This window comes from Schistocerca serialis, chromosome 7 (assembly GCF_023864345.2).
Source record: "Schistocerca serialis cubense isolate TAMUIC-IGC-003099 chromosome 7, iqSchSeri2.2, whole genome shotgun sequence".
NCBI classification, from domain to species: domain Eukaryota; kingdom Metazoa; phylum Arthropoda; class Insecta; order Orthoptera; family Acrididae; genus Schistocerca; species Schistocerca serialis.
This window is the reverse complement of record NC_064644.1, coordinates 258,978,965-259,003,704: the sequence shown is the minus strand read 5'-3', so window position 1 is coordinate 259,003,704 and position 24,740 is coordinate 258,978,965.

Here is a 24,740-nt window from a genome sequence, read left to right as displayed (position 1 = left end):
AATAAGATGGATTATTTCAGCATAAATGCGTTGTGAGATTATTTAATTGTGAGATTATTTAACTAAGATAAAATTTGGGACACGTTAACTAATGAACTATCTACAAATTGCAGTTGTTGTTTATAGAAGAAAATAAATTGAACAATAAATTTTGATGACAGCTTCCAAAGATGTGGCTGAACAAAATATCCTTGCCTTTGGTAGGTCCTAAATTACTAACATATAAGATATACTAGTGAGATTAAGCAAGTAAGTGAAGCACGAGTGGCTATACGAAATAAAATTTTTACCATAACAACAGAAATTACAGAAACTGAAATAAAGGAAAATGGGGAATTTGAGTAAGAGGGGTGATTTACAAGATGGCCTGGACAGTAAGTACTATTTGCAGTTATAAGTGACGAATAAGGGAACTGTGTCTGGTCATTGAGTACTAAGCTTGTGCTGAGGGACAAAAGTTTTCTAATTTCCATTATTTCAAGATAATTTATCTTCCTTCCTCCATGGATGTGAAGTAAGTAGTTTGCAAAAGTAGAGTCTCGTTTTCTAAGGTTCCAACTTCTGTGGTGTTTCTTCAGGTGGGTGGATATTACCTTCGTAGACTGATCTGTATGAAATTTGCCACAACTACAAGTAATCTTATATATCTCACTCCTTTAAAAAGCTCCAGTGCTGTATTTACCATTGAGAAAAAAAGTGTCCATGCTGTGCACATAAATCGATGTTTTTTACATTCTTGAATTCAAGTTTTCTAGCTATCTCCAATGAAACTTACCTTAAATAAGGAATCGTGCACCAATTACTGTGTCCTTAAGGTGGTGGGTCGATAACAGGGTAAGGAAAAGATTACACCTGTTGTTTCTGCTTTTTGTGCGTTATACAGTTCACCAATGTAGGAGGGATGAATCATTGAATGAAAGCCAGCATGCTTACAGATCACTGGGTGTTGAGAATTGGCAGGTTTCCTATACATCTTGACAGTAAGAATATGGTTACTGATGTCTATGGTTAGATGTAAATAATTTATGCAGTTACCCCCAAACTCAATAGTAAATTTTATACTGTCGTGTTTAGAATTAAGTTGCTTGATGAATTTCTTAAGTTGTCTGGAAGTACCTGTCCATGGATGCAACACATGATCAACATACCTAAACCAGTATCTAGCTTTGGAAGAGAGTCTATAATTTTCTAAAACGATTTCAAAATTGTCCATGAAGATTTCAGCAAGGACTGGGCTGAGGGGGGATCCCGTAACTAGATCACCCAACTGTTTGTATATCCTACGATTGAAACGGAAATAATTTTGTGTTAGGAAAGTTTGTCTCGCTAACTTTAAGTCATAAGTGACAACAAAGTTAGTTCTCGATTTATCTAGTAAGTTTGTGAGAATGTTTAGCCACTCCTGAACAGTGAATAAATTGGTAACAATGACAGAAACTAGCTTGGAACTAGAGCGCGTTTGCATGTCTTTTAACTTGTTCAATAAGTCAGCCGAATTAAGAATACCATGACTAGGTTAAAACTTGGCATTGATCTTGATCACCCTCATTTAACTCTCTTGTTAATTTCTAACGTTAGCTCGAGAATGAAGACACCGCATGACGCACTTGGATATTATCTTTATGGAGTTTAGGGAGGTCACAAAGTTTGGAAGTTACAGGATTCATGTTGGTGAGATAGTCGGTGTTGGTGAGACAGTCGGTATCAGAGACTAATATTATACTTTTACACCGTTTAATAACTATTTTAATTTTATCATTATGTTGTGTTGGGTATTTATTTATTGCAAGTTCGTGGAGTTTAGGAAATCTTCCACTTTGTTAATATACATGTGTTTATTAAGACACGACTTGTCTGATGACGTCATAGAAGCAGAAACAGGAGTCGATACCGAAGAGACAGGGGTTCCACTATTAGAATCAGAATTTAAAAGATGTTTGGAAGATTTAAGATCAAATAAGGCAGCGGGATAGATAACAATCCATCAGAATTTCTAAAAGAACTGGGGAAAGTGGAAACAAAAGACTATTTACGCTGGTGTGTAGAATGTATGAGTGTGGCGAAACAGCATCTGACTTTCGAAAAAACGTCATCCACATAATTCCGAACATTGCAAGAGCAGACAAGTGGGAGAATTATCGCACAGTCAGCTTAACCACTCATAAATTCAAGTTTCCGACAAGAATAGTATTCGTAAGGATCGAAAACAAAACTGAGGATGTGTTAGACGAAGATACGTTTGGCTTTAGGAAAGGTAAAGGCACCAGAGAGGCAGTTGTGACGTTGCGATTGATAATGCAAGCAACACTAAAGAGGTATCAAGACACGTTCGTAGGCTTTGTCGGCCTGGAAAAAGCGTTCAACAATGTCGAATGATGTAAGATGTTCGATATTCTGAGGAAAATAGGTGTAAGCTATAAGGAGACACGGATAATATACAAATTGTACAAGAACCAAGAGGGAACAATAAGATTGGAAGACCAAGAACAAAATACTCGGATTAATAAAGGTTCAAATGGTTCAAATGGCTCTGAGCACTATGGGACTTAACTTCTGAGGTCATCAGTCCCCTAGAACTTAGAACTACTTAAACCTAACTAACTTAAGGGCATCACACACATCCATGCCCAAGGAAGGATTCGAACCTGTGACCGTAGCGGTCGCGTGGTTCCAGACTGTAGCGCCTAGAACCGCTCGGCCACCCCGGCCGGCATTGAAAAAGGGATGCTAACTTTCACCCCTACTGTTCAATCTATATAACGAGTAGCAGAAATGATAACAACGAGAAACTTAACATCACGGTTGATGATCATGAAGTAGATACTTCCTAGGCAGCAAAATAATCCGTGATGGACAGAGGAAGGAGGACATAAAAAGCAGACTAGCACTGGTGAAAAGGTCATTCTTGGCCAAAGAGAAGTCTACTGGTATCAAACATAGACTCTAATTTGAGGAAAAAATTCTGAGAATCTACGTTTGGAGCACAGCATTGTATGGTAGCGAAACACGGACTGATGGAAAACCAGAACAGAAGAGAATCGAAGAATCTGAGATGTCGTGCTACACAAGAATGCTGAAAATTAGGTGGTCTGATAAGGTAAGGAATAAGGAGGTTCTCCGCAGAATTGGTGAGGAAGGAAATATATGGAAAACACTGAGAAGAAGAAGGGACAGGATGGTAGGACATCTGTTAAGACATCACGGAATAACTTCCATGGTACTAGAGGGAGCTGTAGAAGGTAAAAACTGTAGAAGAAGACAGAGACTGGAATATATCCAGCAAATAATTGAAGGCGTAAGTTGCAAGTGCTACTCCGAGATGGAAAGTCTGGCACGGAAGAGGAACTTCCGGTGGGCCGCGTCAAGCCAGTCGGATGACAAATGACTCAATAGAAAATTAAAAAAAAAAAAGAGGCAGATATGAGACTCAGATTCATGCATAGAATCTATCATGTTATGCTCGTTAAGTAAACGTGTACTAAGTTACGCAATCGTGGCAGAAGAGAATCTGTGACCACAGGAGATATTTACATTTATATTTCGGAGTTCATGTGTGCAAAGAAAGATCTCCACAACGATTTGAAACTTGCTCCAAAATAGTGTTCTGTTTGCTATGCGCTCTATCCATTTATTAGACCCTAGATGCCATCTACGCTCCCTTCGTTGTTCGCGGTGATGGTGTATGTTATGTAACACGACAGAAAATTTGTCTGTGAGCGCTGGAAGTATCTTTTTATTTTTATTTTTCTTTTCGCATCATATTTTTGTTTATACAAAAAAAGCAAAAAAAAAAAAGAAAAGAAATACATCAAATGAACGACTCATTCGAATGGTATGGAAATCCGTAGATGTGTCGTAATGTGGAAACAAACAACTGATTAAAAGTTCAGAGTAATTAGATTATTTATTCAAGAGGAAGAGATTCACAAGTTGAGAAAGTCAATAATGTGTTGTTTAACCCCTTGCCCTTATAGCAGGTATTACGTTTGACCCTGAGTGACAATTGTATGTGCTCCTGAGAGATATCGTGCGAAATTCAGGCGTGTTAGATCGCCAAATCCTGAGCTGGTTTCAGTTGGGGCGAGATCCGGCGACCTTGCTAGCCAAGACAGGATTTGGCAAGTACAAAGACAAGCAGTAGAGACTCTCGCCATATATAGGCGGCATTATCTTGCTGAAATGTAAGTCCAGTATTGCTTGCCATGAAGCGCAGCAAAACGGTGTGTATAGCATCGTCGCTGTACCGCTGTGCTGTAAGGGTTCCTCGGATGACAAGCAAAGGCGTCCTGCAATGAACTGAAATAGCTTCTCGGATGGTATGGTTGGTGACAGTCAGGCTGGTATCCCATCACTGTCCAGGGCGTCTCCATACACGTCTTCGGTGCTCTTCGGGGCATGTGACCTCAGTGACTGGAGCAGAGTTGTTTCCAGTGATGACTCACGCTTCGAACTGAGCCCCGATGGCCGCCGACGACGTGTACGGAGACACTCTGGGTACTGATGGGATACCAAACTGCCATATGGTCCGACAACGAAGAGTCCTGACCTGGGGTACAATTTCATGTCCACCCAAACACGACGATAGTTTCTACCGCTTGTTTTCGTGCCCACCAAATCATACTTTGGCCAGCAAGGTCGCCGGATCTCTCGCCAATTTATAACGTTTGGAGCATTATGGGCAGGGTCCTAAACTAGCTAGCCGGCCGCTGTGGACGAGCGGTTCTAGGCGCTTCAGTCCGGAATCGCGCTGCTGCTACGGTCGCAGGTTCGAAACTTCGAATCCTGCCTCGGGCATGGATATGTGTGGTGTCCTTAGGTTAGTTAGGTTTAAGTAGTTGTAAGTCTAGGGGACTGATGATCTCAGATGCTAAGTTCCATAGTGCTCAGAGCCATTTGAACCATTTTTTTAACTCACCTAGCTCGGTATTCTGATGATCTAACGCGTTAGTTGGACAGGAGGACATCCTATAACTTGATCAATCAGTTCCAAGCCGAGTAACAGATTTCATGACTGGAAGTGGACCGACACGAAACTGACTTGTTCAATTTGTGAAGCACTTTCTCTTGAATAAACCATCCAAATTTTCTGAAACTGTAATCGTATGTTTGGAGATGTAGGAGACATCTACCGATTTCCGTCCCATGCGGAAAAGTACTTCATGATGCGTCGTTTCTTCTTCGTGTTAGAGTACATCTTCAGCCGAACCTTTTTTTCCCCACAGGTTACCCCAACGTCGTAGCCCAATACATACATGTCATATTAATCCAATTCCAAGACTGAGGCTTGAACTCTGAAACGCGTCGTGGAAAAAAGTAAATAGTGCCTGATAACAGTGAATTTGTTAGTCGAATCTGATGAAAACCCAAATGAAAAATGTCTGTCACTGCTGGGGTTTTACGTTTTTTCGTCAACGGAACATTTCATAGGTTTCGAATCCGATTATCGAGTGTTAACTGCATGCGTAAAAACAATTTCATTAAATTTAATTCGTCTCTCCGGGAGCTTTGACCGGGGATTCCATTTGTGGTTCTCCTCGCAAAGCCACTCTGCACTGTCCGGTAACATTTCTATTCCGGATATCACGAATAGCTAATATTTTAAACATAAACATGACCTAATGAATAGCACCGCGGAGCTGAACAATCATAAAACACCACAAAACTACGTTACCTGCAGTTATATTTAAAAAATTACCGTGATTCTCTACTAAGAATGTATTCACTTCGATTTGTTACATAATGTTACATGTCATATTTTCAGCTGGTTGTAGCCAGTTTTAGTAATATTGCAACATATCATCATTATAGTCTGAAAATACAAATACCTCGATCGAATTTTTGCAGTATGTTTCGTCGTCCCAGCCTCCCTCCAACGTTTCCAGTACCGCTATTCTGTTATGTTATTTACCTTCTCATAACTAAGCTTCTTATAACTAAGACATATGCCTTAATATGCGATGCTGCAGCATAATTATTATAAAATACAGCGTTACCATTAAATTCTCGGTTTCGTGGTGCGACCTTTGTCAGTCTCACAGGGCCATTCACAATGACCTTGTTAGCGTTGACAATGGCTTCAACTTTCCACGTAATCGAACACCAAAAATGGGACTGAATTCAGTATTCCATATGTAAAGTAACGTTATTTATTTATCCATCAAGATTAGTGGTGTCAGACCCCCTCTGCTATTCAAGCGTTCTTCGTTTCATACCTTACATTGAGTACATGTTGTAAGACCTGTAATATCTGATACGAAATCCAACAATTATAAACTGTTTTAAAATAAGTGGTGCAGATACGTAGTAATAGTTACGGCAGGGACAAACACAGTTCTAGTCCTCTAGTAGAAATAGAATAATTTAGACGAGTTACCGTCAGCTGCATTTAAAGTGTGAACACTGGCGGCAATGGACGTAAGAGATTAATTGAGGAAGGGTGACAAAAATGAACGTAATAGAAACATTGTGAAGAGAGGGGGAAAGAAAGTGGCGTAACTGAATAAAAACGAAAAGAGCGGGAAGCGTAACTTGGAGAAGATGTGCGAATACCTGCTTCGCTGTTTGACAGAGAGGAGCAGCCATGTATGTTAAGCTCTTAGGTGGAAGTTATGAGGTTGGAAAATGAAAAGCTTCAGGGCATTGGAATGCGAAAAGAGTGCTCGGTAGTTTAATCGGAAGGCGGACAAAAACATTAAAGAATGAGCTTCAGAAAGTTTTTCTTTTATGGACAGTGACAGCTACGATAATACTACGATCGTATGATGCGAGGTACGGGGGTGCATACGCACTAAATAGCCGACGAATTAAATGTGGTGCATGACAGTCACGTAACTTGCCTGGCCACAACTATCTTAATGGGCATGTAAAGCATTGATATTTCAGATAACCTCATGTTACACGTGTAACGCACACAAGCATTGATAGTTAGCTCTATCCGTCTCGAATGTCCACTGCTCGTGCCTTGAATTAAGTCGAAATAGCGGAGGTTCGGGAGAACGAATAACTGCACAAGTTAACTTTTCACATTTTGTGGAGATATATTCCGAATCTTTTGGAGGCAAGAGAAGCAAGAGGAATGCTTCCTGCAAGTGTCAACAGTACTTTCTGCCCAGCTGAGCAGTACGTTCATAGTTTTACACTCAGGTTCATTTTTTCCAGTGTGGTACAGGTGTATCGTTCAGAGGACTAGACGGCAGCTGTTAAAAGAATTCAATACACATTACTCTATAATCGGAAACTAAATCTACTTGGGACTTATTCGCAGTTAGTGTGAGTCCCACGATCTGCCCTCATATGAACACTGAACAAAATTCATTATTCATATGGACGATTATTGTATTGATAACTTTAGATCTGGCACTTATGTATATGTGGAGGTCATAGAATCGATATTTGCAGGAAAATAGCACCAACGAGATGGTTGGAGAAAATCTATCCGATACTGAATTTAGTGTGACCAGTATTATTGTGCGATGGGGGAGACAATCTCTTGATCGCCAAAATAAGGTCTATTTTTTTTCTCTAATGCTTCATTCAATCAATCGTTTAGCACTTGAAGATAGTGATTCTAGTGCTGTGGTAGTTTCATAAGACCAGTTTATTGCGATCGGTAGTCTTCACGTCGAAAAAAAACATTGTTGTTCCTTTGGTTCTCATCTGTTTTCACCTGTTTTGCGTTCTTTGACTGAGATGGTGAAGCAGCCACCCAGTGGATTGGTTCAACGTTAGACCTACAACAGTGTTCATCGCCAAGAAACGATTTTTGACAAAAACTTCATGTTGGAATGCTGTTGTGTCTGCAACAGGAAAATCACAGAACTCGTGGGACAGTCTCAACGAAAACGAGCACCCCGATCTAAAGGACGCTTCCGCATGGATGATATTCAGTTTAAAGGTTCAAAACAGTGTTCAATACAGACACCATCTCTTCAGTTGCTGGAGAAAGACTGCTGTTACTTCGGTGTCCCTCGTCGTAAGTCTCCCGTTGTTGCCGGCCGGGTGGCCATCGGTTCTAGGCGCTACAGTCTGGAACCGCGTGACCGCTACGGTCGCAGGTTCGCATCCTGCCCCGGGCATGGATGTGTGTGATGTCCATAGGTTAGTTAGGTATAAGTAGTTCTAATTTCTAGGGGACTGATGACCTTAGAAGTTAAGTCCCATAGTGCTCAGAGCCATTTGAACCATTTTTTTCTCCCGTTGCTGATAAAAGAAAACAGCAATTTTCTATGCCATTCCATTGCAACATTTGAATGAAATACACCTAAAATGATTAACTTAAAAAGCCACACAAACAAAATTACTAAGCAGATTGAATTTACTAGTAACTTTGATTGTGGTGCAACATGTGCCAACACAATTAAATTATTTGGGTGTTGTATCTCTAACTTCCACGGATGTGGACATATCGACCACAAAGTCGATCTATCGAATCAGTTTCGCAGCCCCAGAAAGGGTAGCAGCTAAGTTCACAACAGTTCTGGCTCCTCGGTACACATACTGAAATGTGTTACGCCCGAACGACACTTTTCTGATTACTGTTAGCTAATTAACACTCTGGTACAAATGTCTGTTGATAACTAACGAGGTACTTTGACCTGGAAGTATTCAAGGCCAGGTCTGTGATTTAGCCAACGACCTTGTCGCAGTGGTAACACCGGTTCCCATCAGATGACCGTAGTAAAGCGCTGTCGAGCTCGGCTAGCGCTTGGATGGGTGACCTTGCGAGTCTGCCGAGTGCTGCTGGCGAGCGGGTTGCACTCAGCCCTTCTGAGGCCAATTGAGGAGCTACTTGACTGAGAAGTAGCTGCTCCACTCACGATACCTGACAACGGCAGGTAGAGCGGTGTGCTGACCACATGCGTCTCAGTATCCACATCCAGTGACACCTATTGGCTAAGGATGACACCGCTGCGCCTTCAGAGACCTTTCCGGATGGAGTGAAGTTTTTAGGTTTGTAATGCATAAATGAAATCTAATCTGTTGATATACATTTCGATTTTTTACATATTTGTAGTGTTTCTCGTTTTTGCATGTTTTAACCTTTCTATTCCCATGCCAACCCGGTTCAGTCAATGTAGCATAAATGATATCCACACAAACACAATATCTGAGGGAGTCTAAATACTCTTTTGACCTAATAAATCATACTGAAAATCGGCCAATACCGTCATCGGAAATTGTAGAAATACCCAGTAGAGTCAAAAGACACTTTGCTATTCTGATTTAGGGCTTGTTTGATATCATACGGATGAGTGATGTTTCAAGGCACCATAGTTAAAGAAGGCACCTCAACTGAACATGGGAAGTTGTAGACAGTTCTAGAGCGTGTTCAGTTAGTCCATTAAATTTCAGGCATGCAGCCACGCAAATAAAATTTACTCCACTCATATTTCGGCGCGTATAGTCTGGCCATCCTCAGAGTGAGTCACAAGAATGACGACAAGATGCCAAGCGTGGCCTTATATGCTCCACCGCGACAGTACTGCGCATGCGGTTCACAGATGCTGGTCCGCAGCAAAGAAATATTCTTACACATGTGCCGCCTGTGGCGAAGGTGTACAGACATTCGATTCGCTTATCGATGGATGTTCGGCGGCGGTGATACCACGACGACTCTGCAGTTTAATTACCCCAAGAGCCGGATTCCATGCTTTTTCCAAATTAAAATCATTATCTCTATTTGTTAAATTATTTGTTAATCTAATCTTTATAGCTTCCTCGAACACAGATTCCCAAAAGCAAGAGGTGAATGTTAAAATACTCACATCACTGTAATTCATGGAATGCCCTGTATCAGTACAATGTTCAGCCACAGCTGCGTTGTCTGTGATAAGCGTGCGTATGTTCGGTGCTCCACACATCTCTCATGAACGGTGCGTGTTGTTTGACCTGTGTCCTCTCCAACCTCCGCCCTCTGCCGCGCCTTCACCGTTGTGTCCCCTCTACCCTCCACCTCTACACCTTTCATCTCCTTTCTGAAGGTGGCTTCCATCACCTCCCCCTCCCAGATGTTGTCCTCTCTCCCTCCATTTATCCCTCCTATCAACTCTGATCCTCACTTCCCACTCCCTCCCTCTGTCCTTTTCCCGTTCTCCCCCTTCGCCCCCCCTTCTATCCTGTTTTTTCCCTGCCTACCCTCTCTCTGATTCCCTGCTCTCCGCTGAGTCCTTTTGCTTTCCTCTCCACTGCCTCCCCCAATCCTTCTGCATCCACCCTGTCCCCTTTTTTTCAGTGTCCTCTCTGTCCATCGGCTCCCCCCAACCTTTTCCTTACCTCCCCCATTTTTTCCTCCTCATCGATCCTGGTCCTCCCCCCACCCTCATCTGCCGCTGTGTCGCCTCTATAGTGCTGCTTAAAGTGAATATTCAGTGTTGTGCGACCCCAGTCACTGTTGCAAACAGCCACCATACTGTTGCTAGTTATGTTTTTTATCTCATGCGAACAGAAACCAGACTGTCACAGTGTTTTTTTTTTTTTAACTGTGCCTGTCTATTTACTGTGTGTCTTCATCCGCATCGTCAACGCGCTGTTTTTGTGTTTTAAATTCCACAACTTTCCGTCATTTTACACTTTTTTACAATGTCAACGTCTTATCACCTGTTTTTATTGTTTGCTTATATTCTCACTATGTTTTTCAATTTTTCTGTATGCTCTAGAGCGACCTATTACGCGAAATGCAATAAAAAAAGAACTTGTCGTTAGTCTTGTGACTCACTCTGAGGATGGCCGCACGATACGCGGACGAAAACCAGTGGAGGAAATTTTATTTTCACGGTTGCATGCCCGAAATTTATGGCCTATTCATTACGCCGCGAAAAGTTAAAAATGCACACCGTGATCAGTTAGTTTGATTAGTTACAAGCACAGTGATCTTGGTAATTCCCTTCTATTACATAACATTATGAAACACTAACTGTACCAGGTACATGTGGAGTAATATGTTTTGTGCTGAACGATAATAAACAAAAATTACAGAAAATTTTTGTATGTTTTTTCAACCATTTAAAATCAGGTCAAATAGTATGTGAAGCTGTGGACCAACAACAAAAACTTTGGGCAAACTGACGACCAGAAGATACGTACAAATAAATGCACTGGAATTGCGAAACTGAGAATTTACTGTGGCCTCGAGTTTCATAAACAAGACAACGAAGAATTCGTAACTACCTCCAGAGTTTCAGATAACGATTGCTCGAAAACTTGAAGACACACAGAAAAATGACACTTACCAGCGGATAGAGCATCTCTCCCAGTTTCAGTTTGTAATATGTGCCACAGTGTAGTTGTAGGGCGCTCCGATAGGTGGAAGACATATCACAACATGTAGACAAATCGTCCAACCCGTGTCTTCGTATCGAATTTGTTCGTACCTGCAGACAGGCAACCCTGAGAACAGTTTTAGAAACTGGGCAGCAGTGACTTGAATGAATTGCATCCACATGTTCTTTCACCTGTATTAAGTTTGTAATGCCACAAACGGTGCCAATATCGAGCACTTGTAATGTGAGTTAAGAGCTTGGAGAAACGCTCTGTTTAATGTTTTTGTCTATTTTCTGTATATCTTCTATACGATGCTGTCGCGTTAATGCGACCAACGCCTATGAGCGACGTCAGCGTGGAACAACCAGTCACAGACGGTAAGTGGCAGCACTAGCGGTGGAAAGTATACAAAGTGCGTGCAGGGGACGCGGAGAACTGTGCAGTCGTTGTCGTAATGCGGAAACGGAGCAGTTTATCTGATGACCAAGAGGACGTGATTACTGGCTTTCGGGCCAATGTTGTGAGCATTTCCGAAACATATAAACTTTTAGCGTGGCGCCGTAGTTAAAGTGTACTCTGCACGGAAAAATGGCGCTTGAGCCTTGCTGCGGCTCGCGTTGGTGCTGTTTGTAGGTTTCCGCCCTCTGTTGGGGGCCAGAGGGCATCGGTTAGTTGGCATGGTTGTGGTTGGTTGTCTTCTTCTCGTGGTGACTGGCGCCACTCGGTTTCGCAAGTGTTACTTGTCCGCAGCGGTTACCGATATTTAGTAGTTGTTGCCCTATCTTTGGGGCGACGTCGTCGTTTTCCGGGTTGCGTGAGAGTGCGAGTTCAGTTGGGGATTGAGGAGGAGCCAGGTCTGCACAGTGCGAGAACACGCCGGGACCGCTGCACTGCCGGATGGAAGGGCTGTGGTCATGAGGCTGCACGACCTCGTCGTAAACCGGATCCAGCAAGTTTTAACATGAGTGCATTTCAATCCAAGTAGAGAAACCTCCACCATTGTGATATCTCGCGATTCTCCAGTGACTTGGGTTCGTGTATTGTTCCATCGTTGCATTTGTTTTACCGGACGTCAGGCAGCTTGCGCAAGAGTATCACTGGTCATTCGTTAGACTGCCACTAGTCTGAGTACCATCTTGTGAAGTGAGTGCAACTCTTGGCTGCCTATCTCATCGCTCGTGAATGAGTTCGTTGCTGGCCCTTCTCAGAGGTCGATTCCTGAAGCACCATCTGCGGCCCCTTGGTTCTTGTAAGTCATGTGTGTTCTAAAAGGAGATCTGATGGCCAGTAGTTCAGTGTAACGCTCCTTCAGTCCACGCCTTCTGCTGGGTTTGTGGCGACTTACCTTTAATATTTCAATACCTGTAATTGGTAAGTTGCAGCGAGTTTTAAACAGTTCTTAATTTATTGGCATTTCTGGCGTGTAAGGCCTTCTACCCAGATCACAGTAGCTTGGTTTTAAAATATAATGTGCTGTATCTGTATTTAATAGTGATTTGCTAAATTGTAACCGACTGGAAACACTATTATTTACACAGTTGTTTATTCCATCATTAATAATGTGTGGTATTTTTTAAATGTATTGTTGAGTCTGGAATTACTGGTTTGAAATAGTGTGGAACTGTAAAAGGCAACCAATAGTGATTACGGCCGCATCCATACAATCGAAACCCAATCCTGCCTTCCTTTGACTACAAGGTTTCAGCGTTATCGAAAACTAGAGCCGATGTAACTGTGGTGCACCATGGGACACAGACGACAGCAATGAACGACGGCTGCAGAGATGTGTACGGGAGAATAGACGTGCAACTGCTGAGCAACTGGCCCTCCAGATGAAGCAAGGGGTTACCAACAGTTTACCCTCAACGACACTTAAGCGAACGTTGCTGTGTATGGACCTTCGTAGCAGGCGCCTGATTCAAGCGGCCATTCTGACAGCTGTTCGTTGGCAGCGAAAGCTGTAATTTGCACGCCAATACCGCAGCTGGACGTCCAGTGAGTGGCGACAGCTGGCCTTTTCAGGGGAATCGCGATCTTGGCTCCATTGCGTCTGGAAGCAAGCACACTGCAAAAAGCGTCGGAGGATTAAGGTCTGTGGAGTGTTTTTGTGGCATTCCCTGGGTGATCTCGTCATTCTGGAAGGCACGCTGGACCAACACAAGTATACGTCTAACCCTGGGTACCATGTCTACCAGAGATGGGCATAGTCGTTCATCCTTGGGGACTAGGTCACTGGTGATCGCTCTTTTTCGGGAACCGTTCATTTTTACCCGCTCACCGTTCATTGTGCTTGGTATATGGTTCTTATGAAAAACTGAAAGTTAGTAGCATAGGTGACTGAAGATGGAAGGGGCACTTGCCTCACCCCTGGAGTACAGAGTTTTCATTCATAACAGAGTTCTCACACACTTGTAATTTTCGTGATTCTGCAAAACATCTCGTTTAGCCAACTACTAGCGTAATGAGGCCGATCGCAGTGTTCTCGTATTATGACGTTCTTAGATAATACAAATCTCCTTCATCATAACCAACATGGATTCCGCAAACAGAGATCATGTGAAACTCAGCTCGCCCTATTTGCCCAAGAAATTCACAGTGCCGTAGACACTGGCGAGCAGATTGATGCCGTATTCCTGGACTTCAGGAAGGCATTTGATACGGTTCCGCACTTACGTTTAGTGAAAAAAATACGAGCTTACGGAATATCGGACCAGGTTTGTGATTGGATTCAGGATTTCCTAGAAGAAAGAACACAACATGTCATTCTTAACGGTTCAAAATCTGCAGATGTAGAGGTAATTTCGGGAGTACCGCAGGGAAGCGTGATAGGACCTTTATTGTTTACAATATACATAAATGACTTAGTTGACAACATCGGTAGCTCCGTGAGGCTATTTGCAGATGACACGGTTGTCTACAAGAAAGTAGCAACATCAGAAGACTCGTACGTACTCCAGGAGGACCTGCAGAGGATTAATGCATGGTGCGACAGCTGGCAGCTTTCCCTAAACGTAGATAAATGTAATATAATGCGCATACATAGGGGCAGAAATCCATTCCAGTACGATTATGCCATAGGTGGTAAATCATTGGAAGCGGTAACGACCGTAAAATACTTAGGAGTTACTATCCGGAGCGATCTGAAGTGGAATGATCACATAAAACAAATAGTGGGAAAAGCAGGCGCCAGGTTGAGATTCATAGGAAGAATTCTAAGAAAATGTGACTCATCGACGAAAGAAGTAGCTTACAAAACGCTTGTTCGTCCGATTCTTGAGTATTGCTCATCAGTATGGGACCCTTACCAGGTTGGATTAATAGAAGAGATAGACATGATCCAGCGAAAAGCAGCGCGATTCGTCATGGGGACATTTAGTCAGCGCGAGAGCGTTACGGAGATGCTGAACAAGCTCCAGTGGCGGACACTTCAAGAAAGGCGTTACGCAATACGGAGAGGTTTATTATCGAAATTACGAGAGAGCACATTCCGGGAAGAGATGGGCAACATATTACTACCGCCCACATATATCTCGCGTAATGATCACAACGAAAAGATCCGAGAAATTAGAGCAAATACGGACACTTACAAGCAGTCGTTCTTCCCACGCACAATTCGTGAATGGAACAGGGAAGGGGGGGTCAGATAGTGGTACAATAAGTACCCTCCGCCACACACCGTAAGGTGGCTCGCGGAGTATAGATGTAGATGAAATAATATAAGGTGGCGCAGGTAAAACCGGCCACGAGTACAGACTGTACGCCAATTACGCACGATTTGTTGACCGCTACGATCAGAATAGATAAACATGTAATAATTAGGCAGTGAAGAAATAACAAATAAGCTAATGCAAACAACTTAGAAACAATAGATGACAATTGGTAAGCGACAATGAGCAGTCTAGCACTCGGGGTAGATTTTTCGTGCGCCATCCTGTACTACTGAATTAATATTGTAGTAGTTATCGTATTCTCTTTACAAAATGTGACACCATACACTCGATTATGAAGCGCCGGCTTCATTCGGTTGTAAGTCGGTCTCCCTTCCTTAACAATGAACATGCTCTTTTACCTTGGATCAAAAAAAGACAGAAAATGTCCACTCGTGTGTGCCGTGCCGACATCCTTTGAATGTCTAATAACAAAGAATCTTGTCTTTTTACATATATTTCTTCTGCTGTTTATCGAAATAGTGAAGTAAGCTGATACGCCGTTTTGTTGCCTGAAGAGATGTATGTAATATATACCACGTAATGTTTATGTAATTTACGTAATTATAAAATAAATTTTAATTACCGGTCGTGGACGCTTAATAGAATACGAAAAGAACCAGAAGTTCAGAGTTGAAAAACGGTTTAAAGCAGACCTAGAAGTGGCGTGCGAAGCGAACGAAACGAACAACAACTCCATACTGAACGAACTACGAGTAGTCCGCAGTGGAATTGCGACGAGTGGCCACGCGAAGAAGGACGAGTCTAGCCGAGGGAGACCGAGACCCAGACCGAGACAGAGGAAATAGACCGAGGCTGGAACGAGACCGGTATGCATGAAGTTGCGGGAACGAGACCGACCGTTTCCCGTTCCCGGGAACTATAAGTAGAAAGCCGCCTCCGAAGTGAACTATGAAAGACAGTTCCTTAGAATTCGTTTCTCGCCCATTCCGTTTATCTTGCTGAACTGCTCCTTTGGAGCCGTTAGTTCTTGAACGACCCATCTCTAATGTCTACCTCTACGTTCAATTTGTTTTCCCTCAGTACAGTGGCATCTACCAGCAGGAAAATGCAATGTACAGCTGGCAGTGCACGTGCATGGTTTGTAGAGCACCATGATGAGTTTCCCTTTACTGCCCTGGCCACCAAACTTCCCAGCTTTAAACCCATCCGAGAATCTGCTGTTCGCGCCATGTATCTTCGACCTACTCGTAGAGTCCTAGCGGAATTGCCCACAGCACTGAAATCGGCATGGATCCACATTCCCATCGGTACCTTCCAGAATCTTATTGATTCTCGTAGCGGTCCGCGCTGCAAACGGTGATTATTCAGACTTTTAAAAGATGTTCACATTAATGTAATTTGACAACGGAATTTTGAAGGTGGTAGTTTTCTAAAACCCCAGTAAAGGTAGATTTCAGTGTTTATGGTGTAACACTTCCCATTAAGTCACACCAGCACCAAAGAAAGGAGATAAGAAAAATCCGCTGAGCTACAGACCCTATCACTAATGTTGATATGCAATGGGGTTTTTGAACATATACTGTGTTCAAACATTATGAATTACCTCGAGGAAAACGTTTATTGACAAGTAGTGAGAATGGATTCAGATGTCGTTTTTGTGAGACACAACAAGCTCTTTATTCTCTCGAAGTAATGAGTGGCATTGACAGGAAATGTTCAAATTGGTTCCATAGTTTCAAATTTCCAGAAGGCTTTTGACACCGTTCTTCACAAGTGTCATCTAATCAAATTGCGTGATTGTAGAGTAACGCCTAAGTTGTGGGCCTGGGTTCGTAATTTCCTATCAGAAAGGTCACAGTTTCGTAGTAATTGACTGAAACTTATCGAGTAAAACAGAAGAAACATCTGGAGTTCGCCAAGGAAGTGTTATAGGCGCTCTTATGTTCCTGATCAACACAAAAGACATAGCTGACAGTCAGAGTAGACCTGTTGCATTGTTCGCAGATGATTCTGTAATTTACTGCCCTGTGAAGTCATCAGATGACCAAAACCAATTGCAAAATGATTTAGACAAGATATCTGAGTGGTGCGAAAAGTGGCAATTGACTCTAAATGGTGAAATGTGTGAAGTCATCCACGTGAGTAGTAAAACAAATCTGCTAAATTACGGGTACACGATAAATCACACAAATCTAAAGATTGTAAATGCAACTAAGTGCTTAGGGCTTACAATTACAAATAACTTAAATTGGAAAGGTCTCACAGATAATGTTGTGGGTAAAGCAAATTAAGACTGCGGTTCATTGGTGGAACACTCAGAAAGTGCAACAGGTCTGCTAAAGAGACTACTTCCACCACACTTGTCCGCCCTCTTCTGGAGTACCGCTGTGCGGTGTGGGATCCACAACAGATGGGACACACAGAAGACATCGAAATAGTTCAAAGACATGCAGCTCGTTTTGTATTATTGCGAAACAGGGAAGTGAGTGTCATGCAAATGATACGCGAATTGGGGTGGCAATCATTAAAACACAGGCATTTTTCGTTGCGACAGGATCTTCTCATTAAACTTCAATCACCAACTTTTTCCTCCGATTGCAAAAATATTCTACTGGAGCCCACGTACATAGGGAGAAATGATCATCATAAGAGAAATGAGAGCTTGCACAGAAAGATTTAAGTGCTCGTTTTTCCGCTCGCCGTTCGAGAGTGGACCTTTAGAGAAGTAGCTTAAAAGTGGTTCGATGAACCCTCGGCCAGCCACTTAACTCTGAATTGCAGAGTAATCATGTACATGTAGATGTGCATGTACAGGGTGAAAAGTATTTAAACCGGCAAACTCTGGGAGGTTGTAGGGGACATCAAAACAAATATTTTTCCCTAATGTCATTTTTTCCTATGAGCATTATTTAAACCAGTGGAGGCCGTATTACGCTCTTCAGTTGTTAGAGGCCGTATTACGATCTTCAGTTGTTAGGGGGCGTATTACGCTCTTCAGTTGTAAGCAACTGCTGTCCATCAGTGTAGTAGTGCATTGTCTCTAATGGAGCGATACACCAGGAATGAGTACACTGATACGGTTGGTGCGCACAGCGAGTTTATCAAAAGCAATATCCTAATCGCCGTATCCCGCATCATACGACCTTTGCTGCTGTGTCCCAACGTGTGCGTGAGTCCGGGTCATTTAGAAGATTACCTGGACAGGGACGCCGTCGCACGGTAAGAACGTTGCAATTTGAGGAAGGTGTCTTGCAGCATGTGGAGTGGGATCCTTCAATCAGCACTCGTGCAATTGCAACTAACGTGGGGACGAATCAGACGAATGTAAGAACAGTACTTCGAGAGCAATTGTTACGTCCATTCCACTTACAGCGTGTCCACAACCTGGAACCAGTTGATTATCAACACAGAGCACAGTTTTCGTAGTGGTACCTGGAGCAATATGAAATGCATCCTACATTTCCATCCTCTGTGTTGTTTACCGATGAAGCAACGTTAGGGCGTGATGGAGTCTTCAACAGGCACAATTCGCATGTTTGGAGTGAGGATAACCCACATGCCACAGTTACTAGCGCTCATCAAGTGCTGTTGTTTGTTAATGTGTGGGTCGGTGTCGTTGGGTACTTTTTAATTGGGCCGTATTTAAAACTGAAGAAATTGCAAAAAGGTGGGAATTTAAGGAGATAGGACCTGGATAAACTGACTAAACCAGAGGTTGTAGAGAGTTTCAGGGAGAGCGTAAGGTAACAATTCAGAGGAATGGGAGAAAGAAATACAGTAGAAGAAGAATGGGTAGCTCTCAGGGATGAAGTAGTGAAGCAGCAGAGGATCAAGTAGGTAAAAAGGCGAGGGCTAGTAGAAATCCTTGGGTAACAGAAGAAATATTGAATTTAATTGATGAAAGGAGAAAATATAAAAATGCAGTAAATGAAGCAGGCAAAAAGGAATACAAACGTCTCAAAAATGAGATCGACAGGAAGTGCAAAATGGCTAAGCAGGCATGGCTAGAGGACAAATGTAAGGATGTAGAGGCTTATCTCACTAGGGCTAAGATAGATACTGCCTACAGGAAAATTAAAGAGACCTTTGGGGAAAAGAGAGCCACTTGTATGAATATCAAGAGCTCAGATGGAAACCCAGTTCTAAGCAAAGAAGGGAAAGCAGAAAGGTGGAAGGAGAATATAGAGGGTCTATACAAGGGCGATGTTCTTGATCACAATATTATGGAAATGGAAGAGGATGTAGATGAAGATGAAATAGGAGATACGATACTGCGTCAAGAGTTTGACAGAGCACTGAAAGACCTGAGTCGAAACAAGGCCCCAGGAGTAGACAACATTCCATTAGAACTACTGACGGCCTTGGGAGAGCCAGTCCTGACAAAATTCTACCATCTGATGAACAAGATGTACGATACGGGCGAAATAGCCTCAGATTTCAAGAAGAATATAATAATTCAAATCCCAAAGAAAGCAGGTGTTGACAGATGTGAAAATGAAAATTACAGAACTATCAGTTTACTAAGCCACAGCTGCAAAATACTAACGCAAATTCTTCAGAGACGAATGGAAAAACTGGTAGAAGCCGACCTCGGGGAAGATCAGTTTGGATTCCGTAGAAATGTTGGAACACGTGAGGCAATACTGACCTTACGACTTATCTTAGAAGAAAGATTAAGGAAAGGCAAACCTACATTTCTAGCATTTGTAGACTTAGAGAAAGCTTTTGATAATATTGACTGGAATAATCTCAAATTCTAAAGGTGGCAGGGGTAAAATACAGGGAGCGAAAGGCTATTTACAATTTGTACAGAAACCAGATGGCAGTTATAAGAGTCGAGGGGCATGAAAAGGAAGCAGTGGTTGGGATGGGAGTGAGACAGGGTTGTAGCCTCTCCCCGACGTTATTCAGTCTGTATATTGAGCAAGCAGTAAAGGAAACATAAGAAAAGTTCGGAGTAGGTATTAAAATCCATGGAGATGAAATAAAAACTTTGAGGTTCGCTAATGACATTGTAATTCTGTCAGAGACAGCAAAAGACTTGGAAGAGCAGTTGAACGGAATGGACAGTGTCTTGAAAGGAGGATATAAGATGAACATCAACAAAAGCAAAACGAGGATAATGGAATATAGTCAATTAAGTCGGGTGATGCTGAGGGAATTAGATTAGGAAATGAGACACTTAAAGTAGTAAAGGAGTTTTGCTATTTGGGTAACAAAATAACTGATGATGGTCGAAGCAGTGAGGATATAAAATGTCGACTGGCAATGCCAAGGAAAGCGTTTCTGAAGAGGAGAAATTTTTTAACATCGAGTATAGATTTAAGTGTCAGGAAGCCGTTTCGGAAGTATTTGTATAGAGTGTAGCCATGTATGGAAGTGAAACACGGACGATAAATAGTTTGGACAAGAAGAGAATAGAAGCTTCAGAAATGTGGGGCTAGAGAAGAATGTTGAAGATTAAGTGTGTAGATCACGTAACTAATGAGGAGGTATTGAATAGGTTTGAGGAGAAGAGAAATTTGTGGCACAACTTGACTAGAAGAAGGGATCGGTTGGTAGGACATGTTCTAGGCATAAAGGGATCACAATTTTTGTATTGGAGGGCAGCGTGGAGGGTAAAAATCGTAGAGAGAGACCTAGAGATGAATACACTAAGCAGATTCAGAAGGTTATAGGTTGCAGGTACTGGGAGATGAAGGAGCTTGCACAGGATAGAGTAGCATGGAGAGCTGCATCAAACCAGTCTCAGGACTGAAGACCACAACAACAACAACAACAACAACACTGCTACCTAGGCCACTAAATGTCAGGCACTATGGTTCCAACGTGACGGGGCGCCGGCACATTTCAGTCGTCGTGTGCGTCGATTCCTAGACTGATGGTTCTCAGAAACGTGGACTGGCAGAGGTGGTCCTGTACCATGACCTGCTCGATCCCCAGATATGTCCCCTCTGGACTGTTTTGTGTGGGGAGAGATGCGCAAGTTTGTTTACGCAACTCCTGTTGCATCAGGAGAGGATTTGGTTGCCAGTGTCAGACAGAACATGATTCGACGCTGTAACCTTTGTTTAAGTGTCAATGGAGGCGTTTTTGAAAATCTTCTGTAACTGAAATTGGGTTTTGTTAATGTGTTGTCTCTTGGTCATAAAAAAATGGAAAAGTGCTGGTTTAACTAATTTGCCGCCAGAGAAATCATCCTCTGCCGGTTTAAATACTCCTCATAGGAAAAAATGACATTAGGGAGAAATATTTGTTGTGATGTCCCCTACAACCTCCCAGAGTTTGACGGTTTAAATATTTTTCAGCCTGTAGATACTCGTCAGTGTAGGAGCGCTGCACTTACGCAGTATCCGATAAACAGTAGTCGGTCACTAGCGTTCGTTACAGCTGAGCTTACGTGCTCGTTCGCTCTCGCAGCGTGAGGCCCTGTACCGCGGGCTACCTTGAGCTGTCGCGCCTATCCGCCGATGCGCCAACAAATTGCTCCGCGACCCCAGCGAACGCTTTTAATTTGGCGGCGCCCCCTGGCGGCCAGCGGTTCGCACACGGCGCCCCCCTCGCCACGCTGTTAACAAGCGCGCGGTCCGCCGGCTATTGTCAGAGGTCCCACCCCACCCCACACCAGCCGGCATGAGCAACAGCCCTTATTACCCGCCCTCCATTCTGCACTGCGCGACCCCCATTCCAAGTTGCCTCAATAATTTTTCATCCCAGACTTCTCTGTAGGGGAGTAATCCGCCAAGTGAGCTCCATTATTCCGCCCGTAACAAAGTCAGTTCCGCTCCGTACGGAGATCTTGCGCAACTTATGCCCCACTGAGTTATTTTCCCCATTGTTATATGAGGGCCACCCGACAGCTACTGCGCAATGCGCTGAAAGAGTGCTCTCCTGACCTTTGTTGCTTAGTTCACTCTTGGAGAACTTTTCACTGGTAGGTGTTCAATGTTTTAGAGTTTTCTCGCTGGCAGTACTGACATGAGTACATGTTGATCGAGAACTTAAAAACTGAAGCACGTGTTATGATAACAAAGTCACGTGATGCTTGCCTTATTTCAGCGCAGCGGCCACGAAGTTTAGCTGCTCCATCAGCGTTTTACAGCGCATTTTCTAGATATCTGGACAAAGAAAGCGCATAATCTGTGAAAGTGGTGCTGCATGATTTCTAAAGTGTAGTATTAACTAGACGAACATAGGCTGATTAGATAACTGACTTTTGCATTATTGTATTAGTGCTTCACCTATACATTCCAATGCTGTGTTAAGCAACACCGTGAGATGAAGTGAAAATCGATACATTAGGTACTGCATCACACGCCTTTAAGAACATGTAACTCGTAAAATCAATGAAAGGAAATAGGACGGACAATTCTTCAACAAGTTGACGTCATTTACTCAGACAGACCACAGATAACGGTAAAAATTACTAAGTTGGCTGGCTGGTTGGTTTGGGAGAGGGGACCAAACAGAGAGGTCATCGGTCCCACCAGATTAGTGAAAGATGGGGAAGGAAATCGGACGTACTCTTTCATAGAAAGCACTCCAGCATTTACGTGAAGCGATTTAGGGAAATCACGGAAAACCTAAATCAGGATGGCCGGACGCGTGTTGGAACTGTCATCCTTCCGAATGCGAGTCCAGTGTGCTAGCCACTGCCCCAACTCGATCGGTAAGTAAGCATGTAAACGTTAAATTATACAAGGGCAGCTACTTCTCATTCAATAGCGGAATGTATTTTTACATACTTCGTATGTGAAGTGATGTACCATAAATACATTGAAATAACCACCTAGCCGCCACCACCACACTTACATATCACACAGTGCGAGACATAATATACGTCAAAGATATGCACACGCTTCTCTACTTTTTGCAAGATTTATGAGTAGTGTCCAGGAAGGCCTCTTGGAGCCCAAAATATGCTGTGGCATTGATTATATGAGTATTTCATTTCAAAAACTTACATGTATTTCATCACGTATGGACACCTATACTACAAAAACTCCTCCCGAACAGGCCATGAAGGCCCAACGGTACCGACCGGCCGCCGTTTCATCCTCAGACCACAGGAGTCACTGCATGAGGCTATGGAGGGGCACGTGGTCAGCATACCGCTGACTTCTCAACCAAGTAGCTCCTCAGTTTGCCTCACAAGGGCTGAGTGCACCCGGCTTGCCAACAGCGCTCGGCAGACTGGATGGTCACCCATTCCAGCAGCGCTTAACTTTGGTGATCTGACGGGAACCGGTATTATCACTGCGGCAAGGCCGTTGGTACCTATACTACTATATATTATGTGACCTACACTACATCAGATAATATACAACTAAGAGAGCCGTAGTCGGAATCCTCATGATTGTAATGACAGTTTGGCTTCTACGTTTTGTTAGTGGGATTGTACACATACTGAATACGGTAGGGAGCTGGCATTGAGTGGGAGGATACTGAGAAATAATTTATTAATAAGTTTAGCAAAGAAAATCACTTCATTGTTACATCAAAAAGATCTAAAAAAATCTCTATTACCATCAGATTTTAATTTATAATTATTTTTTCTTTTGAAAGCACGGCTGAAGAATAAATTTTAAAAAAAGAATCTTAACAAAAATTTTCTGAAATTTTGACATCAAATTCATGCCTTAACACAGATGTTTAATAAGGCAACAATGTGGCGTTTGGCAATACATTTCAAATTTAAGCTTTAGAAACTTACAGAAAAGATTAACAGGAAATCATCAGACATCCACTGGCAAGTAAGACCGATCGCATGTAATTAGGAGAAACAAGCAATGCAAGTAAATAGTTGCATGATAAGTTGACATAAAATACAATCAGCTGGCCGTACAGACAATGTGAACGTGTAGGACCAAAACAGCTTCTTCCTGTTGTTTATGAACAACACTCATCCTGGTTGGCCAGCTGCACTTTTAGGCTCTACCTACAGTACAGTTAACAGAGAGAACAACCACTTTAGCGTTAACCACTCCTTTTATTAAATACCATTTTAGCGGAACTCACAATGTAAACCACATGTGCATTGAAGCCGTCCTGTAACATATGAAATACTAGTTAACAAGTTTAGAAAAAATTACAACACCAAACTACTCTGGAGAAAATTCGAAAAGAGAGAGTTGTGCGCTGAAATCGCATTATTTACCACTTAATTTAGATAATGCCAGATAGCTCGATCAAACCCAGGCTAGAGGCTTCCACACCGCCATTTTTACAGTCAAAAATACACTGTAAAGTGATATGGATGATCACTTGGAAGGTCCACAAAAACTGCTTTACAGACGACGATGGATAAGCAAGATAGGAAATACGAGAATAGCGTTTTCACATATGAACTATAACGGTTAGGATTGTAATAGAAAAATGGTTCAAATGGCTCTGAGCACTATGGGACTTAACTGCTGTGGTCATCAGTCCCCTAGAACTTAGAACTACTTAAACCTAACTAAGCTAAGGACATCATACACATCCATGCCCGAGGCAGGATTCGAACCTGCGACCGTAGCAGTCGTGCGGTTCCAGACCGTAGCGCCTAGAACGGCTCGGCCACTCCGGCGGGCGATTGTAATAGAATTCTCATCATAATTCGCTGAGAATAGGAACATAAGTCAGCAATTGCCTAGTAAATAGCTGAAAGCGGTTGCGCATATCCATCAGTCACATTGGTATTCAGTACTCTGGAACTGGCTGACAAGAAACGAACACGGCACCACAGTGGACACAGGTTTCTTCGGAATGATCCAAACCCAAGTACAAGTAGGTAGCTAAGCAACACTCCGAAATAACTTATACCTGGTC